A 7463-nucleotide genomic window follows, 5' to 3' on the forward strand; every position below is an offset into this window, starting at 1 on the left:
CAAATGTTATATAATATTTTATTTCACATGTATTTGTTTCCAGCATACATTGTCTAGGTGAGATTGATAAATTATACTTTCAGATTTACAGAAAAAAAAATCTGTGTTGAGGGTAGGCTAACGTTTTCTTCACTTTTTAAATGGAATCTTATACTATTTCCTTTTATGTAAGGTCCTGTTAGGGAAAAGTAATTTATTAAAATCAAATTATCCATAGGGCAAAAAATGGAATATCTACATTCCTAACATGAAATTTGGAGACATTATTAATGAGAATATCAAAGCCACTGAGTTTGTTACTCTCTTCCTTACCACTGCACTTGTTCTATTATACTCAGGACTTGCATGGTGCCCTGGGAAGGAAGATGTCCAACTGGACGGCTGTAACTGAGTTCCTCCTCCTGGGCTTCTCTGACACTCGGGAGCTGCAGATCTTAAACTGTGTCATTTTTCTCGCCGCATACCTGGCAGCTGTGGTGGGGAACCTCCTTGTTATCACTGTCGTAACTACAGACCACCACCTCCACAGCCCCATGTACTACTTTTTGGTAAGTTTGTCCATCCTTGACCTTGGATCCATCTCCATCATTGCCCTAAGTCCATGGCCAATTCTCTCTTAAACACCAGGACAATTTCCTATGCGGGATGTGTGTCCCAGGTGTTTTTCCTGTTCCTTTTTTGTTCAGGTGATTCAGCACTCTTAACCGTCATGCCACATGACCAGTACATTGCCATCTGCAAGCCACTGCATTATGGGATAATAATAAACAGGAGAGCTTGAGTCCGGATGGCTGCTGGTGCTTGGGCTGCTGGTGGCATTTATTCAGAAATGCACACTGGGAACACCTTTAGTCTACCCTTCTGCCACTCAAATATCATCAACCAGTTCTTCTGTGACATACCCCAGCTGCTCAAGAAGTGAGGTGTGTGGGGTATTTAAGAACCTGAAAATGACATTCATTTGGAAAGCTCTCAGCATTTTAATAGCAAGGTGTTCAAAATTTGTTAGCTGGTCAAAGGAAAAAGGAAAGAAAGAAAAGAAACAGCTCCCTTTAGAAATTTGAAATTGCTACCAAGAACCCACACATTTCAGTGTTTGGGCAAATTGAGATTTTTCAAGCAAAAACTCCCGGAGGCTGCACCTTCACACCAGTTATCCCTCCACCTCCATATTGATGGTTCTTCTTCATAAATTGATGGCTCTGAAGAAAATGCATATATTATGAAAAAGTAAATGTTTAGCAACAGACATTTTTATATGAAACACCTTTAAAGGCTTAAATTTTAAGCCCCACGGCAGAGATTCAGTATTGCCCAACAACACCAGAATTACAATCCCACCTCAGTCATTTCGTCCAGATTTTGTTGTTTTCCAGAAAAATTCTTGGAGCAGGGAGAACTCAGGAAGCCCTGCAGTTGATCCCCCTGAAAATGTACTTGACATATCCGAGTGCCTCTCAAATTATAAGGGGACCCAACAAAGTGTGATAAGCCAATGCATAGTGAGAAGCATCCCTTGTCCAAAAGAGCTTCAAGTTCTTGTACCCAAATGGCACAGAGCAATGACACAATGTGGAGATAACAGAAAGATGGTATTGGCCTATCCTGGCATAGAGATGGCTGTCCAGATGGGGACGGGGACCATATAAATCAGCTAATAACCACATGGCAGGCGGAATTTGGTATAGATTCATTTCACACAAGATGACACTTAGGATACTGTCTATCTCTATGCTTTATATACCAGGGAAGAGGAAAGGGGGGTGGTAGCACTTTATTGACCAGGATCGTACTGTAGTCACAAGTGCTGTGTTCAGTGTGCCTGATCTTCCTGTGGCCTTGATGTTTGCTGAGCTTCTTGCTTTTCCTGTTGTTGCTATTAAAAATCAAATACAAAATGCCGCACTCTGGGCTGCCAACTTGATTAAGGGAGATGGTGTCATAGTGAGAATTGAAATAAGGAGAATGAGAGCATGAAGCAATTAAAAGCAAACCCTCTGAGATATTGCAAAACTGATATTTATAATTATAAACCTTGTTTTGTTCCAAAATACTCTCTTGTGTGGTATAGTTTTATACATACATTCATACATACACACACACACACACACACACACGTACACATATGTCCACAGATAAAGAATTTGTGTAATTTCTTTATACTCAGGAAACCATATTCCCAGCAATAATACTTTCCACTGACAGTTTTCCAGCACTTCAAGATAGACAGTACTGACAGTTTGTTCATGAGCTGTTTCCGACATGAGATTCCCTCCTGTTGTGTTTGTAACTCTGATCCCGACCACTATCCTTGTCCTTCGTTCACAGGCCTTGCAAAATGCAATGAAAAAGGAAATGTCCAACCAAACCACTGTGACCAACTTCCTCCTCCTGGGCTTTTCTGATATTCAGGAGTTCAAGATCTTAAACTTCGTTATCTTTTTAGCAGTATAATTGGCAGCCCTGATGGGGAATCTCCTCATTATAACAACTGTAACTCTTAACCATGAACTTCATTCCCCCATGTTCTTTTTCTTGATTAATTTGTCTCTCTTGCACCTTGGCTCCATCTCAGTTACTGTGCCCAAATCTATGTCTAATTCCCACTATTGAGAACCCTGATCTAGTCATTGTCCCCAAATTATAAATTGTGGAATTTATTTTACTAATTGGTATAATTAACTATTTGGATGACAGAATATATAGAAATATCCAGATGAGGTGAAACTGGGATGAACGGCAAATACTTTATATCATAAGCATAGATATGGATAGATTGGGAGGATGGGCTAAAAACAACAAGGTGAGTTGTAAAGAAATACATGCAAGGTGCTGCACCTAGGAAAGAATCATCAAAAGCCAAAGTACAGGTTGGGTTATAAATGGCTGGGTAGCATCAGTGTTGAACAAGATCCAGGGAGTCTGGTGGATCACAGACTCAACATGAGACAGCAATTTGACGTAGCTGGAAAAAACTGAATGCAGTTTGGGGCTGCCACAACAGAGGTATTACATTAAAACACAGGAGGTGGTGGTTTCCCCTCTACATGGTGCTAGTTAGGCTTCATCTAAAGTATTTTGTGAATGTCTGGGCTCTGCATTTTAAGAAGGAATATGGAGAAGTTAGAGAGTTCAGAGACAGGTGACAAGAATGATAAAGGGCTGGCAAGCAAGTCATGCAGGGAGAGGTTAAGAGAACTAGGCATGTTTAGCTTGCAGAAAAGGCAATTAAGGGGCAGATCATAACAGTCTTCAAATATCTGAAAACCTTCCATTAAGACCAGGGTGAACAACTTTTCACCCTTGCTGCATAGGGAAATATATCAAGCTTCAGATTATAGCAAAGTAGATGTAGATTAGACTCTGTGGAAGAAGCACCCTTGTTTTAAGAATAGCAAGGAAGTGGAAGAGACTTCCCAGGGAAGTTGTGGAGTGTCCGTCATTGGAGGTTTTCAAACAGAGGCTGGATAGGCACTCATCAGGGATGCTTTAGGAGCAACATTCCTGCATTTGTTCAGGTGGTGGCCTGTCAGGGGGTGCCCTACGCATCGGCACTGCCTGCACGAGGGAAGCCAGTCTGAGCCAGGAGAGCTCGGAGCTGCAGGAACAAAGGACTTGCCAGGGGAGGGGAACCCCTGTGCCAGACTGTGAGCGTGGGAGGGGAGACAGCTTAAGAAGAGGAATGGCTGAGAAGGCACAAACCTCAGGGGGAGGGAGGGAGGAAGCATTTAATACTGTAGCATTTGCAGGCAGTTTATTTACAGAAGAGATAAGAGGAAACCCTTCACCTGCACCATCTGCCCAGAGGTTTCGGCACAATGGCCAGCCTGATGAAGGGGGTTCAGAGCCTGAAGAATGACAGGAGCTGTGTTCACACCATCTAGTGGTGGATCTTAGTAATAAATGTGTTGCTATTTATGAGAATGAGAGGGGAAGTTTAATTCTACAAGGAAACTGTTGTTTTGTTTTTAATCAAAAGGATATGACCAGGTGTGTGTAATCAGTGCAGGAGTCCGGTGTAAGGGAGCAACCCGCTGTGTGAACATTATTCACTTATGGTTACATTACTAGATTGTATTCGAATGACTGGTTTTATTATTCTCTATTGGTAACATATATATGTATATATGCCTTCTTTTTTTATTAAGCTCTTTCTCTTCCTGTATATAGTTATATATATAATAAAGAAACCCATCTGTTCATTGGGCTTGGAGTAAATGCTTGGGAGGTCAAGGTGAGGGCCACACCTGTACCAGAGACACCCCAGTCAGCAGATCTGCCTGACGATCCCAGGACTACTGGCACCTTGAGGATCTGATATCTAGCATATCACCCAGCCTAGTGCACTAGCAATTATTACAGTAGTATTAGGCTACTGCACAGTAGCATCACATTAAAGGTGTTTGCTGGTGCTACTGTGTAGTAACTCTGGTTACTGCACATTTATTTAATACTTAACTGATACAAATACAAAATAAATACACACTAACCAGTGTGCAGGTTAACTTACACTTCAAAATAAAAAAAGAAAAAAGACCTGCACTCACCAGTTGCTGTAGCGGCTGTCACAGCCTCTTGGGGCTCATGGCAGATCCCCCCACACAGCGCGGGGTGGTGGGGGGCTGTGAGGATCACACCCCTGCCTGGCAGGAGCCAGTGAGTGTGGGGATTTTTTGCCTTTTTTTTTTTTTTTTTTAAGGTGCCAGGATGCTGGGACCCGGCGGGGCAGCCATTGATGGGGCTGGGAGAGTGGGTGGGATCATTGGATCTGTTCAATCTGGAGATTCATGGCCAATTTGGCAGCACACGAATCTCCAAAACATATTTGGCAGAACTGAATCGGGACAATAATTTGAATCACTGAGTGGAATTCCTGCCCCCCGAATCTGGAATGAATACTAGCCACGTTGCACAGGCCTACCACTGATGATACATATCCTGGCCCAGAAGTAGAAAACAATAGATAAAAAATGATAAAACTAAAGAATCAAAACAAAACATTTTTTTTTGCCTTAGAAACCATGAATCCTGGAAGGCTTGTTTCTGATGTTGTGCTTCAGAGGTAAGCTGGGCTCTAGGGGATAAGTCCCAGAAGTCCGAAGAAGAAAGATGTGGATAAATCACCTTTCTGCAGCATCAGTACTTCCAAACCAGTAAAGTTCACAGTCATCTGCAGGGAGAAACTGGTTTGGATCTACTTCTGTCAGGTCAGTCTTGGAGTGGAGATATCTCCTGCTAAGATATTTTGACTTGTGAAGATTTGGTAGTGGCAGGGAAAAGGGAAATTAGATAGATCAGTAGAGGGAAAATAAGCAAAACTCCTGGCACTGGAGGATAAGATCACAAGCTGAGAAAAACTTCACATTGCTGTAAGTTTATTATTCAAATTAACTGTGGTTGGTTGTTAAGAAAAGGGATGTGTGAGAAAATGAGATAGATCAGTAGAGGGGAAATCATGCACCATTCTTTGTGAAGTTTGTGTCAGTTTAAGATAGATCCTGCAGATTCTTTGCTTAAGTTTTTAATTGCAATTAAATACAGTTGTTTGGCAAGAAGGACAGTGTGTGGGGTATTTAAGAACCTGAAAATGACATTCATTTGGAAAGCTCTCAGCATTTTAATAGCAAGGTGTTCAAAATTTGTTAGCTGGTCAAAGGAAAAAGAAAAGAAAGAAAAGAAAACAACTCCCTTTAGAAATCTGAAATTGCTACCAAGAACCCACACATTTCAGTGTTTGGGAAACTTGAGATTTTTCAAGCAAAAACTCCTGGAGGCTGCACATTCACACCAGTTATCCCTCCACCCCCATATTGATGGTTCGTCTTCATAAATTGATGGCTCTGAAGAAAATACATGTATTATGAAAAAGTATATGTTTAGCAAAAGACATTTTTATATGAAACACCTTTACAGATTTAAAATTTAAGCCCCACGGCAGAGATTCAGTATTGCCCAGCAACACCAGAATTACAATCCCACCTCAGTCATTGCATCCAGATTTTGTTGTTTTCCAGAAAAATTCCTGGAGTGGGGAGAACTCAGTAAGCCCTGCAGTTGATCCCCCTGGAAATGTACTTGACATATCCAAGTGCCTCTCAAATTACGATCGGGGGACCCAAGAAAGTGTGATGAGCAAATGAATAGTGAGAAGCATCCCTTGCCCAAAAGAGCTTAAAGTTCTTGTACCCAAATGGCAAAGATCGGTGACACAATGTGGAGATAACAGAAAGATGGTATTGGTTCCTCCTCCTGGGCTTCTCTGACACTCGGGAGATTTTCTTTATACTCATAAAACCATATTCCCAACAATAATACTGCAGATCTTACACTTCAAGACGTCATCTTTCTCGACAGCATACCTGGCAGCCTTGCAAAATGGTGGGGAACCTCCTTGTTATCACTGTCTGTAACTTTGTTACTTTCTCACAGCGACCACCACCTCCACAGCCCCATGTACTGCATTCCCCCTTTTTGGTAATTTGTCCATCCTTGACCTTGGCTCTATCTCCGTCATTGTCCCCAAATCCATGGCCAATTCTCTCTCAAACACCAGGACAATTTCCTACTGCTGGATGTGTGTCCCAGGTCTTTCTCTTCTTCCTCTTTTGTTCAGCTGATATTGCCTTTCTTACCATCATGGCATATGACCGGTATGTTGCCATCTGCAAGCCACTGCATTATGGGATAATAATGAACAGGAGAGCTTGCATCCAGATGGCTGCCAGTGCTTGGGTTGCTGGTGTCATGTACTCTGCACTGCACACTGGGAACACCTTTAGTCTACCCTTCTGCCACTCAAATATCATCAACCAGTTCTTCTGTGAAGTGCCCCAGCTGCTCAAGCTCTCCTGCTCTGACACATACCGCAGAGAGCGGGCAGCCCTTGTCTTCAGTGTGGTTTAGCTTTAGGCTGTTTTGTTTTCATCATTGTGTCGTATGTTCAGATCTTCACCGCAGTGTGGAGAATCCCCTCTGAGCAGGGCCGGCAGAAAGCCTTCTCCACCTGCATTCCTCACCTGACTGTGGTCTCCCTGTTTCTTTCCACTGGTGGCATTGCCTACACGAAGCCCATCTCTGACTCCCCGTCCCCTCTGGATCTCCTGGCAGCTGTTCTGTATTGTGTGGTGCCTCCATTGATGAATCCGGTCATCTACAGCATGAGGAACAGGGAGATCCAAGCTGCCCTGAGGAGACTACTGCAAAGGTTTTGAGGAAACTACTCCAGAAATAATAGGTCCATCCTTATTTCATGGCTTCACTTTACTTTATATATATATTTTTGTGCTGAATTGCTTTCATGCTACCATGTGAAACCTGCTTATAAAAATGAAGGTGGTGGGCTAAATTTTGTAGCATTGCTAAGACAATGATACTTTATGCAGATTATTTTGTATTAAACACTGTTGAAGTGGAAAAGTAGTATTTCTTGCATCCAAATGTTTCTTTGTCCCACCTAAAATAAA

General features: G+C 42.3%; 1 pseudogene; it reads left to right on the forward strand.

Moving 5' to 3' along the window:
• The first annotated feature begins 365 nt into the window (after nt 1-365).
• Nucleotides 366-7211, forward strand: LOC149851862 (olfactory receptor 14A16-like; annotated as a pseudogene).
• Nucleotides 7212-7463: the final 252 nt, after the last annotated feature.

The sequence above is a fragment of the Crocodylus siamensis genome, unplaced genomic scaffold (genome assembly GCF_052110815.1).
Source record: "Crocodylus siamensis isolate JL-2025a unplaced genomic scaffold, ASM5211081v1 HiC_scaffold_123, whole genome shotgun sequence".
NCBI lineage: Eukaryota > Metazoa > Chordata > Crocodylia > Crocodylidae > Crocodylus > Crocodylus siamensis.